Source organism: Lithobates pipiens, unplaced genomic scaffold (assembly GCF_037356315.1).
Source record: "Lithobates pipiens isolate NorthernLeopardFrog02 unplaced genomic scaffold, aLitPip1_a1.2 Scaffold_25, whole genome shotgun sequence".
Lineage (NCBI taxonomy): Eukaryota > Metazoa > Chordata > Amphibia > Anura > Ranidae > Lithobates > Lithobates pipiens.
In genome coordinates, this window is record NW_027507787.1 from 202327066 (window position 1) to 202343105 (window position 16040).

Sequence of the window (16040 nt, forward strand, 5' to 3'; positions counted from 1 at the left end):
TGTCGGTGTTGGCTGCAATATAAGCAGTAGTCAATAAGCAGTAGTCAATCAGCGTCCAACTTCCACTTGTTGAGTTTGGCTTGCTTCACACTTGTGCGATGCGGGAACCCTGCGAATCCACTGCGGGTTCCCGCATCGCACGGCAGTTCACTATGCCATATGCGAACTGCTGGGAATGTCACTACAATGTTAATGACACCCCCATTTCCACTCTCATATCGCACTGCGAACTGACAGTTCGGACTTGAATCGGATCGCATAGGTGTGAACACCCATGCAATCCGATTCTGGTGCAGCCCAAAAAGAAAAGAGTCCTGTACGCGTTTGGTACAAATGCAATATCAACCATGCTATCTGGTATGTCTGAAATCATATCGCACGGACATTGCATGTGATTTGCACTGCAGTGCGGTGCGAATCGCATGCTATGTCGCCTAAATTAAAACTGAAAATAAATTCTCTGTGCAAACCAATTCTTAACCCCCACTCGGAAAACTTACCCTTGATTGATGATTGCTGCTTCCACCAATATGTGCTTCACACATCGAAGAAAAATCTATATGCTGTACAAACAAGTGCAGCTCAATCTATTCTACTGTGCATATAAATCAATGCATAGAGGTGCTTAATTAATGCTTACATAATGACAAGAATAAAATGGTGATAACATCTAATTGTCCAGATATTCAATGGTCCTTGTGGTCAAACGTGATATTAAAGTTCAAAAACACCTCCTTACATTCAAATGAGATTTTATACTTCCATTTGTGTATTGCCATCCACGTGCATTCCACCACCATTCACTCAATGCTCTCACCTGGATCCACTGACCTAGGAATTAAATAGTCACTGTGCACTTCTTCCTAATCCGGGGGCCTTAGCAATATTATCTCCAGATGTATCATCCACCTCCATAGCAATGGAGTCTATATAAACTGTACTAAACATCACCTGTTGTGCTCCCGTCCCCCTGATGATGCTGTTTGACAGCAAAACACGTTGGGATTACCCTGTGACGCTACTACACCCACTGAGTGGATGTCGGGGAGGCACTACTATTTGGTGTTACATGCTGTATCTGCTTTTACCTCTGTAAGTTTATGGTTTTCTTTATAATAAATAATTTGGCAGTTTTACACTATGTGTGGCCTCTGTTCCTCCTCTATGAGTATGGATGCTGTCTGGTCCAATATTGGAGCCTGAGGCTGGCGGAGTCCTTTCACATGGATGGATGTCTGGATGGTCCTTGATGAACATGCGTGTTTGATTTCAGTTATGGGGATCCAGTTCATTTGGTAAGAGGCCATTGTTGTGTCTGGTCTGCTTTTCTAGATATCTTCACAGGATTGGTGGACAGCTGATTGTTTCACTGACTCTTTGAATTTTACTTTTTGAACTCTTGTTGTTTCATGAACTGTGCTGAAGAGTATCACAGAAATCTGAATGTCTTTTCCATAATCTGTTTCTTTGGACTTTACTTGAGTCGATGCGCATCTATTATACGTGTATGTATTTAACATGTTTTATAGGTGCGGCTCTGTATACATATTGTTATATCCAGGACTTTTCCCGAAGCCTCTCCCATCCTGTAGAACTCCCTACCCCGACTATCCCCTACTCTGTTTTGCTTTTAGGTGATCCCTGAAAACCCTTCTCTTTAGAGAAGCCTATCCTGCCTCCACCTAACAACTGTACTTTTATTTTCTCCATCAGATCATCCCCCACAGTTGTTACCTTCTGTATCACTTGACCCTCCCTCCAAGATTGGTCTGGCGCACTGGACAGGAAGAGAAGGGAAATCTCCTCAATGGAGTGTAAACAGAAAAAAATGAGCTGCTATTGCCTAGGTAGAGGGAATCTATGGGGATAGAGGGAGTTTGATTGGCTGGAGGGGCATTCTTGAGGAACCAACCGTAAACGTCCGTTAATTTGGTAAATAATTTAGTAAAATTTGCAAATAAGTTTAACAAGGCTGAACTTCCATTGCTTTCATATCCAGCGCTGGACATTTAATACATACGTTTTTCCCATGAGATTCGTCTGTGCATCCAATGCCATCTTTAAGACAGGGCAAAAGGGGCAGCTGCCTGGGCCCTGTCATTGTTGTGGGGCCCAAAGCAGCTGCCTCATACTTGCCAGCTATCCCAGTTTAAATTCCTTTGTCCCTTGAAGTTTTAGTCCTGTGCTGCATCCCGATATCTCAGTGTGAAGTGCTGCTACTAATGCTGCCCAGCTCTGCCCTTATTTGTGTACAGATGACTCACCTGCACACCCTGTGTTTACATGTAAATAACCGGCATTCATATGTAAATAGCGGCAGAATTACTAAGTAAATAGCTGCGGCTGGTGTCATTGATATTTGACCACTTGAGACCTGCGCTATAGCCGAATGACGGCTACAGCGCGGATCTCCTTTTCCGGGACGACGTCAATAGACGTAGTCCCGTGCACGAGTGGCCTGCGCGCCCCCTGAGGGGCGCGCACGGCGCGCTCTGTGATTGGCAAGTCTACGAGACTCGCCTGATCACCGATCCGTGCAAGGGGTCGATCCCGACCCCTTATCGCGTGATCAGCTGTCAGCCAATGACAGCTGATCATGTGATATAACGGAGCCGGTAATCGGCTATTATTCCTCCTCGCGCTGACAGCACGAGGAGAAAAAAAAAAAGCCGATCACCGGCGGCCGTGATCGGGACATCAGTCCTGATCACGGCCAGCCCTGCCAGTGCCCACCTGCCCCCTCATAACTACACATAATAAAAAATTAGTGCCCCCCGTCAGTGCCACCCAGCAGTGCCCACAGTGCCACCAAGCAGTGCCCACAGTGCCACCCAGCAGTGCCCACAGTGCGACCCAGCAGTGCCCACAGTACCACCCAGCAGTGCCCACAGTGCCACCCAGCAGTGCCCACAATCTGCCTCAACAAAGGTGCTGCACCCCAGTGCCACATATCCGTGCCCATCAGTGTCATCTACCAGTGCCCAGCAGTGTCGCCCATCAGAGCCACCTATCAGTCCCATCTATCAGTGGTACCTATCAGTGCCCATCCGTGCCACCCATCCGTGCCATCTTATCTGTGCCCATCTTTGCCCATCAGTGCCGCCTTATCTGTGCCCATCGGTGCCGCCTTATCTGTGCCTATTAGTGCCGCCTTAACTATGCCTATCAGTGCCCACCAGTGCAGCCTATCAGTGCCCACCAATGCAGCCTATCAGTGCCCACCAATGCAGCCCATCAGTGCCCACCAGTGCAGCCTATCAGTGCCGCCTCATCAGCGCACTTCAATGAAGGAGAAAAATGACCTGTTTGCAAAATTTTATAACAAACTATTAAACATGATTTTTTATTTTTTTTTGCATCTTTTTTTGTTTGTTTAGCAAAAAATAAAACTCCGAGCTGTGATTAAATACCACCAAAAGAAAGCTCTATTTGTGGGAAAAAAAAATGATAAAAATGTCATTTGGGTACAGTGTTGTATGCCCGCGCAATTGTCATTCAAAGTGCATCAGCGCTGAAAGCTGAAAATTGGTCTGGGACTGAGGGGGGTTTAAGTGCCCAGTAAGCAAGTGGTTAAATAAAAGTGGCATTCATATGTGTATCATGCTCCCCTGCAGTGAGGAGATGATGTGCTGTAACCTCTAGCAACCAATCAGTGAGCAGTTACTATACAGTAATTTCTAGCAACCAATTAACAAGTAGAAATCGTTTGCTGTAACCTCTAGCAACTAATCCGTGAGCCGTAATGTGTGCTGTAACCTCTAGCAACCAGTCATTAAGCAGTAATGATATGCTGTAACCACTGGCAACCAGTCGCAATTGCCTGATCTGATACAGTAAACTGATTTTAAGTCTAGCTGCTATTGTATGTCTCAGAGCACGTAGAGAGTGAAATTGCATGGGGGGGGCCCCAAGAAAGTTTTTCGCCCAGGGTCCAATCAATATTAAAGATGATTACTGTGTGCATTCCCTTTAAGGCAGGTCATACATAATGCGATTTTCTTTCCTGCAACTAAGAGAAAATCACTCAATTTTTGCAATCTGTGTTAACCACTTGCCTAAAGGACACTTTCTCCCCCTTCCTATCCAGGTTTTTCAGCTTTCAGTGCTGTCACACTTTGAATGACACTAGAGTTGTCATGCAACACTTTATCCAATCAAAATCTTTAGACATATACAACTTTTTTTTTTTTGTGGTATTTAATCGCCACTGACCAAAAATTTTGGGGGGAAAAAAGTTTTTCTTAGTTTTTGCAATAAGATGTTGTAAAGATGGGCGCTGATGAGGCGGAACTGATGGGTGTTGATGAGGCTGCACTTTTGGGCACTGTTGGGGCTGCACTGATTATCAGTGTAGATGCCCCATTCACACTGGGCAGTTACCGGCCCTCCTCTCCTCATGTGCTGTCAGCGTAAGGAGACAACTGTAAAGGACACAGCGATCACAGAGCACTCCCGATGTGCGCCACAAGGGGCACGTAGGAAGCAATATCATTTGTCTGTAGTGCGGGCATGAAGAGGTTAATTGGGGAATCCCTCTTGCATTGCTATTGTGTTCTGCAGGCGGGGAGCATTTCATACTGGCAGAACACAATGATTACTGCTGGCGGCTATAGCCACCAGCCATAATCGCATGCAAAAATGCGACAGGCTGGTTGTACCGAAGTCGATCAATGGGCATAAACAACCAGCCTGCCCATACATGGATCAAATCTCAGCCGGTCCCAGCTGAACCGGGCAAGATTTGATCCATCTATGACCAGCTTAACTCTTTGCATTTATAAACTCATCACACATGTTACTGACATGTTGTCTGATTGTACAATCTCCTTTATACCCACCAAAACCTCGTAGTAGAAGGGCATGTCTGATTGGATGCAGATTAGATAATTTTATTTTATTTTTTGAATTGATTGTGCAGAGATTATATAGTCAGATTATAACACGTGTGGTGACCCCTACAGATGCTTTCAAATCTATTAAATAAAAATGATTTGACATTTCAGAAGGCAAAAGGCTTACAATTTGATTGGGTGGAAGCAAAAAACTTTTTATTTTCTCCATTTGGCAATTGAAAATTCTAATTGCATCTGATTACAATCACCCCCACAGACAGCGCAATCACTCTACAGGGACTGCGAGGGGCCCACACACAGCGCAGTTTGCAGGATTTCCACATTTCCAATTGTATTTAGGATCCATCGATAACTGCCGCTGTGTGTGTGTTGGTGTTGTGATCAGATGCTCTCTCCAATCAGAATGTAATATTGATCGGACTGGATGAACATTTTCTTGTTGTATTCATACAATTTGGAGCATGTTTTGCCCGTTCGATCTTTTTTCATTTGCGATCATAATGCGTGCGTATTTTCTAAAAGATTTTACTTCTGCGGGGTGTGAGATAATGGATCGATTTTCCTTCTACGGAGGCGGTGATATCGGAACACAAGACGCGGCTGCTGCGTGACGTCATCACAGGGAAAGGGCAAACCATTTAACAGAAAAATCGATTTAAAGGGCTTGTCGCGTAGCAATCAACCCGAAGAATGGATGTGTTACGTAGGGCAGGATGGCATTTGGGTGTTATGAGAACTGCTGGACGAGGCGTATGTTTATCAGTGTTTGGAAGTCGCTCTGACCCAGCCGGCTTGAACCTCTCACCCCCCCAAAAAAAAAAAAAAACCTGGGGCCGCGGCCTGCTGACCCCTGTGCGATCTGAACTCCCTAATCCTGTCGTAATCTGCTAACCGTCCTATTGATTTCAGGGATAATGTGTTTCCACGCAAACAAGATACCAGATGTTTCATCCATTGGCAGATAAATTAATTAGTCGCGGCGGATTGTGCCGAAAAGGCAGCTTGCTTGTCTCTCCACAGCGGCGCTCTGCGGCTTCCTTTCAATAGGACGAGATAGGGGCGGCCGACGTTTTATCCTGTTGTGAATAGAGAGGGATGCTTTTAAGGTCGCTAATTGCGCTTTAGGATAATTATGACAATATTGCTGATTATTATTAACAATTAACACACGCTATTTATGACCCCCTCTGTCCGCCCCCGCTGAAAGGAAACGCTCGCTTCTCGCCTCCCGTGGCCGGAGGAAAATAACAGAGCACAGCGGGGAGCCGGACCGAGTGATAGAATAGAAAATCCCCCTCATTCAGACTCTTAAGTGAATATCTTCACAGCATTCTGTGCAAATCTCCCGCTGAGACCCGGCTGACAACAGACCCCCCCCCCCCCCACCCCCCGCGCCCCTCCACCGCCGCCGCCACGCTCGTCGTTTCCAACCAGAAAACAGTTTGCAAACAAATACTTGGTAAGCGCATGAAAAGCCGTATGTGCAGCCCGGATCCGCTAATTTCATATCATTATCCTCATCAGAATAATCACATTTTAATGCAGAGATTGCTAAAAGCGTTGTTAGCTGCAAACTTTACTCGGGGTTAATAAACAAAAGCTTTTCCAGCGTTGACAACGCCGCACTTCTGTTTAGTAATGGCAAGCAAAAACATTGTGTGTATGTGTGTGTGTAAAAAAAAAAAAAAATAGTGTGTGTATATGTGTGCGTGTATGTATATATGTATATATGTGTGTGTGTATATATATATATATATATATATATATATATATATATATATATATATATATATATATTATACACACATTTTTTATATAGGAATCCTATAGAACCGACAGTTTACCTTACAATCTAAGGGGAGACTGGACAGTTAAATTACGAGGGTCCTGCTCAGAGAAACTTACAATCTTTTACAAAAATTTTTTTTATAAATAAATATATTAAAATCCTACATATCGGACATCTTCCGTAATAAAATAATTGATGGGGCATAAATCAATCAGAGTCAAGATTAAAAGATGAACAAAAATACAGACTTGATTGACTAGAGATGTTTTTATGTTTTACATTTCTTGTGTTTTTTTTTTTTTTTTGTATTTCCATGTTATGATAAACTTACTGCAAGCTAAATTTTTAATAGATAACAGAAATGCCTAAAGAAACATCAAAATAATCAATAACAGTACAGGGACTGATGTGAATGGCTCAGGGTTTTCTGCACAGCACTATGGAATATGTCAGCGCTATATACTGTAAGGCCGGGTTCACACCGCTGCGATGCGGGAACGCCGCAAATCCGCAGCGTTTTCCCGCATCGCATTACTCCCGCCGGCAGTTCACACTGCCCTATGCGGACGGCTGGGAGTGTCAATGATATGTTAATGACACCCCCAGATCCATCCGCATATCGCAGTGCGATCTGCCGACTCGCACAGGAATCGGATCGCATGGTGTGAACCCCCATGCGATCCGATTCTGTTGCGGACCAAAAAAGGGTCCCGTGCGAGTTTGCTGCGGGAGCGATGCAAATTCAGCCATACTATCTGTATGGCTGAACTCGCATCGCTACGGAGATCGGATGTGATTAGCACTGCAGTGCGGTGCGAATCACATCCGGATCTCCCCCCGCAGCAGTGTGAACCTGGCCTAAAAGTATAATATTAATACTATGCGACTGGGTGGGGAAACATTAGAGCGTACATTTTTGTTTATTAAAAATCATACAAACATGCAGCTTATTATTAAAAACATATTTACACAAAAACTAAACAAAATCAAGCTTGCTTACATCAGGAAGTAAAGAAAACCTGACAAGATAACCTAAAAAGAAACATATTTTAATAACGACAAAAAAGAGACTACAAAACCCGACCCTCAACTTAAACACAATCCAGGCTAAGAAACTTTTGAGATTTAATCGCCATCAAGATGCAATTCCAAAAAACCCCCATTAACCCCTCCCCCCACATCATTCAACCCGACTTCCAAAACATTCACCTTGCATTCTGCACCAGCCACTCTCATTCCCTTCCCACCCCCCACCCCCCCACCATCATCCAATCCATCCTTCACTCCACCCCTCGGTGTCTGCCGACCTCCAGCCGCACTTCTGCCACGCTGAGGAGGGGTGGTCACCACCATACACGCTGGTCCAGCACCCTCCACTGCCTTCACTACACTAGGAGAAACAATAGGTACAGACCTGACAACCACACTTTGACACTGATTGGGGAACCACAGACTGGGGGGACACTGACACCATAGCCGGCCTCACAGACACAGATTCTTCTGGGACAGAGACACTAGGATTCCCTGGTACAACCTCCGCCAACCCAGACTCTTCTCTATCCAGATGGTAAAATTCCACCACTATCTCTGGCTTATGGTGCAAAGCCTCAGGGCACCGGCTATAAGGGTGACCAACCTTATCACATAGGTTACATTTAATGATGTTACAGTCCCATGCGAGGTGCCCCAGTTCCTGACACAAAGAGCACTTCTGTTCTGGACAGTTGGAGGAGAAATGTCCCTTGACTCCACATTTATGGCACATCTTATGCCTTGTACACATGGCTGGACTTTTCGACAGCAAATGTCCAACGGAACGAAACTGCCGGACAATTCGATCGTGTGTGGGCTTCATCGGACCTTTTGCTGTCAAAAAATCAGACAGACTTTAGCTTTAGAACACGTAGCAAATCTTTCCGACAGACTCGAGTCCAGTTGAAAAATCCATTAGTCTGTATGCTAGTCCGACGGATGAAAACTGGCGCTAGGGCAGCTATTGGCTACTGGCTATGAACTTCCTTATTCTAGTCCGGTCGTACGTCATCACGTTCGAATCCGTCGGACTTTGGTGTGATTGTGTGTGTCCAAGTCCGTTTGTTCGGAAAGTCAGTCGGAACCCCGCCGAAAGTCCATCGGGAAAATCGTCGGACCTAGTCTGCTGGAAAGTCTGGTCACGTGTACGCTGCATTAGGTTGACCAGGGTAGAAGACAGTAATCCTTAGACATGTGCATTCATTTTCGACTGAATGCATTTTTGTCCGAATTTCAGGTCCTGTCATTTTTAACACTTTTTTGTCACTTTTTTGGTGAAATAGTAGGGGTATTTGTACCCCCTTACCATTTCACACAGGGGGGGAGGCTGGGATCTGGGGGTCCCCTTGTTAAAGGGGGCTTCCAGATTCCGATAAGCCCCCCACCCGCAAACCCCCATGACCACCGGCCAGGGTTATGGGGATGAGGCCCTTGTCCTCATCAACATGGGGACAGGGTGCTTTGAGGGGCTACCCCCAAAGCATCCTCCCAATGTTGAGGGCATGTGGCCTGGTACAGTTCAGGGGGGCGCGCTCTCATCCCCCCTCTTTTCCTGTGGCCTGCCAGGTTGCGTGCTCGGATAAGGGTCTGGTATGGATTTTGAGGGGGACCCCCACGCCATTTTAGGTGCGGGGTTCCCCTTAAAATCCATGCCAGACCTGAAGGGCCTGGTATGGATTTTGAGGGGGACCCCCACGCATTTTTTTTTTTCTTAATTGATTTTTTTTTCTTAATGCTAATGACCTGTGTGCAAATGGCCTTAAACAAAAACCCATAGAAGACGTACAACATTAGAATCTTACTATAGCTTCGACCGGAAATGTATGATTGCAGCATCATAAGTGAGTTTCGCTGCTCCCTCGAATCTTCTTTAAACATTCGACAGACACCATAAGCCTTCAATGACAGATTCGACCTTAATTCATTTGGATTTGCGGACGAATGCAATTTTTTAACGAAAAACTAAATAAATAAAAACGAATTTCGGGAGTAACTAAATTTATTTTTCGGACGAAAACTAAATTCCGAAACAAAATATTTCAGTCTACACATGTCTAGTAATCCTATCTCTATCAATAAAGGCAGAGGAGGGCAAATGCTGGACCACATTCCCACACACACTCAACCTCATTGACACTGAACACCCACCTGTCCAGATTCCTCTATCATTCACAATCTTTTTTAGGGGGCACAACTTTTCACCAAACCTCCTCAACCAGGCCCATAAATCCTTGGGGGGGGGTATAGACCTGTTCCTTGTCAGGCTAAGGCTGTCGTGAGACAACTTTGGGGACAAGCCCCTTCCAGTCCGGCTGGCCCCCATATACATGCTCAAACTGCTCCAAAAACAGATCCAGCGATTCTGGACGCAAAAATGACGACTCATATTTAGTGATGGACGAACTTCCGACGGGACGTTTCGCGAACGCGAAACGCGAACGGACACAAACGTTCGCGAAAACGACCGTTCGCCGCGGGCTCCATTGACTTCAATGGGAGGCGAATTTCGCAAACCTTTAGGTCGAATTTGCGGCCACGGGGTAATTATTAGGGGGTAGCACGTAGTCCCACCACCTGGACAATAGCATAATACATGTATGAGGTGAATTTGGGATCGATAACTACAAGCATTTTTTTTTTATTTGGGAAATTGTTCTGACAATTCAGGACTATGGAGCTAATGAAGGCAATGGAGGAGAGGGAAGGTCAGGGACCAGGGTAGGCAAACAAGAGGGTGCAGGAGATACAGAGCACTGACAGCAGCACCGTAATACAGAGCACTGACATCAGCACCGTGACATACAGCGCTGACAGCAGCTCCGTGACATACAGCGCTGACAGCAGCTCCGTGACATACAGCGCTGACAGCAGCTCCGTGACATACAGCGCTGACAGCAGCTCCGTGACATACAGCGCTGACAGCAGCTCCGTGACATACAGCGCTGACAGCAGCACCGTGACATACAGCGCTGACAGCAGCTCCGTGACATACAGCGCTGACAGCAGCTCCGTGACATACAGCGCTGACAGCAGCTCCGTGACATACAGCACTGACAGCAGCTCCGTGACATACAGCGCTGACAGCAGCTCCGTGACATACAGCGCTGACAGCAGCACCGTGACATACAGCGCTGACAGCAGCTCCGTGACATACAGCGCTGACAGCAGCTCCGTGACATACAGCGCTGACAGCAGCTCCGTGACATACAGCGCTGACAGCAGCTCCGTGACATACAGCGCTGACAGCAGCTCCGTGACATACAGCGCTGACAGCAGCTCCGTGACATACAGCGCTGACAGCAGCTCCGTGACATACAGCGCTGACAGCAGCTCCGTGACATACAGCGCTGACAGCAGCTCCGTGACATACAGCGCTGACAGCAGCTCCGTGACATACAGCGCTGACAGCAGCACCGTAAGCAGCCCCAGGAGGAAGTCAGCACAGCACAGGGATGGTGTGATCCCCTCATAATAAGAACCCCCAGGAGGAAGTCAGCACAGCACAGGGATGGTGGGAGCCCCTCATAATAAGAACACCCAGGAGGAAGTCAGCACAGCACAGGGATGGTGGGAACCCCTCATAATAAGCAGCCCCAGTAGAAATATGACACCGCTCAACCTCTTCAAAGAGGAGGGTAGGGGCATATAGTACGGTGTGCTTTTTTGGGTCAGGGAAGTGAGCCAAATGAATTAAGAAGGTCTGTGTGCTTGATTCCAAAAATTGTTTATAGACATATACATGGTCTACTGATCACATGTGTTGAATTCCTCCGAGATCCATGCCTCATTCATTTTTAGAAATGTGAGGTAGTTAACACTGTGGTGAGCTAGGCGAGTACGCTTATCGGTCACAATCCCCCCTGCTGCGCTGAACGTCCTTTCGGACAGGACACTGGATGAGGGGCAAGCCAACAGTTCGATTGCAAATTGGGCAAGCTCTGGCCAGAGGTCAAGCCTGCCCACCCAGTAGTCTAGGGGTTCATCACTCCTCAGAGCGTCCACATCGGCCGTTAACCCAATGTAGTCGGACACCTGACGGTCTAGGCGTTCCCTGATGCTGGATCCGGATGACACCTGTCGATGGGTCGGCTGAAAGAATGACCTCATATCCGAAGTCACCAACACATCTTCAAACCGGCCTCTTCTTGCAGGCGCTGTTGGATTGGTACCCGCAAATCCTTCTCTGGGAGTGGGAATTGCTCCTCTGCCAGCGCACGCAAAAGCAGAATGCAGCATTTCTCGAAGCAAGGCCTGGAAGTGCTGCATTCTGACAGCCCTCTGCGACGGCGGTAACATTTCCGCCATTTTGTGTTTGTACCGGGGGTCTAAGTACGTTGCCACCCAGTACTGGTCCTTGACCCTCATGCTTTTTATACGGGGGTCCCTATTAAAACACTGGAGCATGAAGGCCCCCATTTGCACTAAAGTGGAAGCGGTGTGGTGGCCTGGCTCCTGCTCATCATCCAGGATAATGTCGTCCTCTTCATTCTCCTCTCCCCATCCTCGCACAACAGGGATCCCAGAAAGGTTTAAAGCATGCTCTTCTTGCTCCTGCTCATCCGCCCCGGCACCATCCTCCTCTGACTCCTCATCAGACTCCTGTTGTTGACTTGTCTCAGATAGAGTAGCCCCCCCTGGGAATTCATCCAGCATTGCGACTTCCTCATCTTCCCGCTCCTGCTCCTCCACAGCCTGATCAATGACACGACGCAATGCACGCTCCAGAAAGAAGGCATAAGGTACCATGTCACTGATGGCGCCATGGCTGCGACTGACCAGTTTGGTGATCTCCTCAAATGGCCGCAGAAGTCTGCATGTGTCGCGCATGAGCAGCCACTGGCGCGGTGAAAAAAAACCCAGCTCCCCAGAACCGTTTCTTTCGCAGAGTTCATACAGGTAGACGTTAACTGCACGTTTCTGCTGGAGCAGCCTATCAAGCATATAGAAGGTTGAGTTCCATCGCGTCGGGCAATCGCAAATAAGACGTCTGACCGGCAGATGGTGTCGCCGCTGAATGTCAGCAAGGCGAGCCATGGCCGTGTAAGATCTTCTGAAATGGGCCGAGATTTTCCTTGCCTGCCGCAAGATGTCCTGGACCCCAGGGTATTTGACAAGGAATCGCTGCACGACCAAGTTTAAGACGTGTGCCATGCACGGCACGTGCGTGATTTTGCCCTGTTTCAATGCGCTAAGCAGATTGGCACCGTTGTCACACACCACTTTACCAACTGTCAAATTGAGCGGTGTTAGCCACTCATCTGCCTGTGAACGCAAAGCTGAAAGGAGTGCCGGGCCAGTGTGGCTCTTTGCTTCCAGGCACAACAGACGCAGCACGGCATGGCAACGTCTCACCTGGCATGTGGAATAGGTTCTGGGGAGCTTGGGCGGTGCAGTGGAAGAGACGCTAGCAGCGGAAAAGGAGGAGGCAGCTGAGGAGGAGAGGGAGGAGGATGGAGTAGGAGGAGGAGAAGAAGAGTCAGGCCTGCATGCAATCCGTGGCGGTAAAACCAAATCTACACGGGTGCCACGGGTTACATGCTTGACGGCCGTCAGAAGGTTCACCCAGTGGGCAGTAAAACTGATATACCTTCCCTGCCCGTGTTTGCTAGACCACGTGTCTGTGGTCAGATGTATCTTGGCACCGACACTGTGTGCCAGAGATACATTCACTTGCCGCTGAACATGGCCATATAGCTCTGGGATGCCCTTCTCTGAGAAATACTTCCTTCCTGGGACCTTCCATTGTGGTGTTCCAATGGCCACAAATTTGCGAAAGGCCTCCGAGTCCACCAGTTTATATGGCAGTAGTTGGCGGGCTATGAGTTCTGACAAGCCAGCCGCCAACCGTTGGGCAAGAGGGTTATCCGGCGTCATCATTTTTTTACGCTCAAACATTAGGCCCACGGAAGCCTGCCTTTTTGCAGAAAAATGTGAGCTTGGCGTGATGGAAGGTGGAGTGGAGGACAATTGTGAGGAGAGAGGAGAAGGAGAAGTAGAAGACGAGGCTGGACGGTGAGAGCCTGCAGTGTGGCTTTGTGTGTTCCGTTGCTCCCACTGGGCTCGGTGATGGCTGCTCATGTGCCTTCTTAAGGCGGTCGTCCCTAGGTGAGTATTGGGCTTACCGCGACTAACGCGTTGACTGCAAAGATTGCAGATGGCAACGCTATTGTCAGCAGCGGACACGTTAAAAAAAGCCCACACTGCGGAGCCATGTGCCGGTGTCCTGGGAGCGCCAGATGTGACCGTACATGGTCGATGACTCGCTCCTGATACATTTGCAGTCTGCTTTGTCCCTGCTGTGCAATGTAAGTCATTGCTGCTTCTCCTCCCTATCTGCTGGTCCATATCTCCCTCTGAACTCCCCTCCTCTTCCTCTCTTGTGGGCACCCACGTGACATCACTAGACACGTCATCATCAACGTCACCTTCCCCACCGCTATAAGTAGAGTAGGCAGCAACACCGGGGACCAACCTCCTCCTTGGGCTGATCTGGGTACTGGCGTCAGACTGCTGAGTAGCGCTTGTTGCTACCTCCTCTTCCTGATCCAATACCAAGAGTGGCTGCGCATCAGAAATGTCCTCTTGATATGGATCGGAAAATAATTCCAGTGACTCAAGCGGAAGGTATGTGGTGGTGGTGGTGGTGGTCGTGTTGTTGGTGGTAGTGTCTTTGGGGGTGCACATAGCAGAGAGTGAAGAAGAGGGTGCAGATCGAGAGGATGAGGAGGGTGCAGAAGAGTAAGGCTGAGCGAGCCACTCAACCAAGTCTGGTGCATCCTTTAAAGTAATTGAACGCACCTTCTGCAACTTCCCACTTTGGCTCAAGCCTGTTGCTCCTGCCCTACCCCTACCACCCCTGCGGAAGGGCCTGCCTCTTCCTCTGCATGTCATTTTTTAAATGACCCTGTGACAAAACTCTTAGTCCCTATACCGCTGAAGGACTGCTGCAGTATAGGTGAGCGGTCAGCAGTGGTGCACGTCAACCCTATCTATTGTGGACCTATAGCGGTCCTTACAGAACAGCAGACTGTACCGCACTCAAGCCTATGTACCGTAGCACCCTATACCAAGTTACCAGTCCTTATAAGAACTTTTGTGGACCAAGCAGGTTGTGTATTAGTGTTTAGCAGACTGTACGTCAGTCCCTATACCGCTGAAGGACTGCTGCAGTATAGGGCAGCGGTCAGCAGTGGTGCACGTCAACCCTATCTATTGTGGACCGATAGCGGTCCTTACAGAACAGCAGACTGTACCGCACTCAAGCCTATGTACCGTAGCACCCTATACCAAGTTACCAGTCCTTATAAGAACTTTTGTGGACCAAGCAGGTTGTGTATTAGTGTTTAGCAGACTGTACGTCAGTCCCTATACCGCTGAAGGACTGCTGCAGTATAGGGCAGCGGTCAGCAGTGGTGCACGTCAACCCTATCTATTGTGGACCGATAGCGGTCCTTACAGAACAGCAGACTGTACCGCACTCAAGCCTATGTACCGTAGCACCCTATACCAAGTTACCAGTCCTTATAAGAACTTTTGTGGACCAAGCAGGTTGTGTATTAGTGTTTAGCAGACTGTACGTCAGTCCCTATACCGCTGAAGGACTGCTGCAGTATAGGGCAGCGGTCAGCAGTGGTGCACGTCAACCCTATCTATTGTGGACCGATAGCGGTCCTTACAGAACAGCAGACTGTACCGCACTCAAGCCTATGTACCGTAGCACCCTATACCAAGTTACCAGTCCTTATAAGAACTTTTGTGGAACAAGCAGGTTGTGTGTTAGTGATTAGCAGACTGTACGTCAGTCCCTATACCGCTGAAGGACTGCTGCAGTATAGGTGAGCGGTCAGCAGTGGTGCACGTCAACCCTATCTATTGTGGACCGATAGCGGTCCTTACAGAACAGCAGACTGTACCGCACTCAAGCCTATGTACCGTAGCACCCTATACCAAGTTACCAGTCCTTATAAGAACTTTTGTGGACCAAGCAGGTTGTGTATTAGTGTTTAGCAGACTGTACGTCAGTCCCTATACCGCTGAAGGACTGCTGCAGTATAGGGCAGCGGTCAGCAGTGGTGCACGTCAACCCTATCTATTGTGGACCGATAGCGGTCCTTACAGAACAGCAGACTGTACCGCACTCAAGCCTATGTACCGTAGCACCCTATACCAAGTTACCAGTCCTTATAAGAACTTTTGTGGACCAAGCAGGTTGTGTATTAGTGTTTAGCAGACTGTACGTCAGTCCCTATACCGCTGAAGGACTGCTGCAGTATAGGGCAGCGGTCAGCAGTGGTGCACGTCAACCCTATCTATTGTGGACCGATAGCGGTCCTTACAGAACAGCAGACTGTACCGCACTCAAGCCT